The sequence below is a fragment of the Quercus robur genome, chromosome 12 (assembly GCF_932294415.1).
Source record: "Quercus robur chromosome 12, dhQueRobu3.1, whole genome shotgun sequence".
Lineage (NCBI taxonomy): Eukaryota > Viridiplantae > Streptophyta > Magnoliopsida > Fagales > Fagaceae > Quercus > Quercus robur.
This window is the reverse complement of record NC_065545.1, coordinates 38,848,048-38,850,656: the sequence shown is the minus strand read 5'-3', so window position 1 is coordinate 38,850,656 and position 2,609 is coordinate 38,848,048. Positions and strand designations below refer to the sequence as shown.

At 30.7% G+C, this 2,609-nt stretch overlaps 1 pseudogene; it reads left to right on the top strand.

The window, feature by feature from the left end:
* The first annotated feature begins 2,283 nt into the window (after positions 1-2,283).
* Positions 2,284-2,361, top strand: LOC126710675 (small nucleolar RNA snoR118; annotated as a pseudogene).
* Positions 2,362-2,609: the final 248 nt, after the last annotated feature.

The window sequence follows — 2,609 nt, the reverse complement described above, 5'->3', positions numbered from 1 at the left end:
AGGTACAATATCTAGATGCTATTTCTTAGGTTCAAATCTTAAAATTTTGCCATGTGTCTTTTTTCTTATGGAATGAAAATATATTTTTTAGTTAAGTCACCACATGGCAAAATTTTAAGAAGTGAATTTAAGGGAATAGTACCTAAGTTACTGTATATAAGTTTTGTTCATGTACAAAGGGCAAGACTTAGGTATAGTATTTAGGTGTTGTTCCTTAAGTTCACATTTTAAGATTCTGCCATGTGTCTTTTTTCTCATGGGATAAAAGTATATTTTTTAGTTTAGTCGTTACATGGCAAAATCTTAAAAGAGAATCTAAATCAAAATATTATTACATCAATGAGCTCTTTTATGGTAATAAAATCTATATTCTTAGACTTTTATATTTAAGCATTTTAATGAGTTAAACATCTAAAATTTCAATATTTGGGATGAAGAATTGAGCAATAATATAGAACGGACCACAGAAATAGAGGTGATCTAGACTAGGCCCAAATCCCTTCTCTAGGGTATGAATTCCTAAAGAAGTTCTCAGCGCAATGCAAGACTCATAGGTGAGGTAGCCATATATGTTACATTTCAATAACAAACCTTTATATTTAAGAGCTTATTAAGATGGTTCGAAGGGCACCAAAAAATATTTTAAAAAATGTCATGCTAAAAGGCAGCTTTTTTAATTTGTTAACAATCCACTTCCTGTATAAAGAAAAATGTAACTAATGACTATGGAGAGAGTGAATTCTTATACAAGCCTTATACGAAACTCCTCCTTCACAAGATCATCAAGTTGCCTCATAACCTACAAAGGATGTCCTTCTACTGATTTGGGCCTCAACCAATTTATCATCAATGAGACTTGAGAGTGACAATGTTCCTCTTAAAGTTATGGCATATGATATTTGGTGGGTTCTTCATGCTACTTGGAGTATATAATATTAGGCGGTTTGCTAAAAGATTTAGAGATTTCAGTTATTATTGTAGTAGGAAATAGCAGAGTCATGTTGCTTATATACTTTGGCAAAGGAGGTGTTAATTGTAACTCCTAGATTTGTGTAGAAGATTGTCCTAACTTCCTTTTGCCTTGTCTGTTACATGATATGAATGAATTTAATACTTTTGTTTAATTTTTTTTTTTTTTAAATTGGGGAAGAGGATTTGAGTATGGTTCTTTTTACTAGAGTTGAAATAATATTACTAAAAACACAAATAACTAACTAAATAAATAAATTTGTAGTTTCATTTTGAGTCTGTCTAAAGCCATAACAAATTTCACAATGGTTGAAGTGGTGACTTGTAATTAAATTATAATAGATATGAATATATGATGTTAAAGATGATTTTGATCTAGGTAAAAATATTACTTTAGTCTCTACATTTTAGGGTCATAGTTAATTTAGATCATTCATTTTGGTCAATGTTATTTTTAAATTGCAACCAATCTAATCGTCAACTTACTAACGGAAAATACATATATGACAAACGATTTATACAGTTGGCATACTTAAGATTTATGTGTCTAATATAATAATAATAAAAATATAGAGACCAAATTGACTGTAAGTTAAAAATTGATTGTGAACTCAAAATCTAGAGACCAAATTGACTGTAATATGAAAATAACATAGAACAAATTAACTACTACAAAAATATAAAGACAAACTTAACCTTTGATTTAGAAGTGATATTATAAATGCTAGTGCCACAAGCCCACAATGCTAGAGCCAGTCCATGTGAACACAATATCAGTGGGCTTTCTTATTTTGTAACAGACCAAGGAAGGCCCAAATCTTCAAACAAAGCCTATTCGGGAAAGCAAGGTTTTTTTTGGGTAAAATTATCCACTATAAAATCCAGGAATGGAAACCTAATTTTATCTTCTCTCTTCAGTCATCACCTTGCTTTCATTTCCTCTGTCTCTGTGTTATAATTATTGTTTGGTAGAATAGTCCTTAATTTTTTGCCCAATGATGTACACCAAAATTTTATTGAGCGGTTAGGCATGGTTTTTCAATTCATTATCAGATCTTTACTCAACACCACCTTTCACTACCACCACAACCACGACCACCTTCTACTCTTCTTTTATCATATATATATATATATACACACACAAAATTTATTTTCTATGGTGGTGGTTTGTAAAGGCTTTTGATGAATGCCCATTGCCTTAAAAAAAACAACCGTGGATGATCATTCAAAGCTATGAGATCTGAGGGCCTTTTTTTTTTTTTTTTTCTTTCATTTACCTGCATTTCTTATATCTGGGTTTTTGTTTTTGTTGTGAAAGATGATAAATGCACTGGGCTCTGAGAAGTTTTTATTTATTGATGGAAATGCAGACTAGAAAGCTGTTTCTGATACTCCATAAATTTTTTTTATTATATATATTGTTGGGTCAAAATTTAGTGCATTGAAAATACCCATATGCACCCAAGTAATTTATCTCTATCTGCGTTTGTTCAATGATTAAAAACTCAATTGATTTTCTTCATCAGCCTTTACTATGTTTTCTCTGTTGTCATCATCATTATTATGAGATATGGCTATAGCTATGACTATGAGATATGGGGGATTTATCTCAGTAGTACCCTTCTCCTATTTTATTAGAA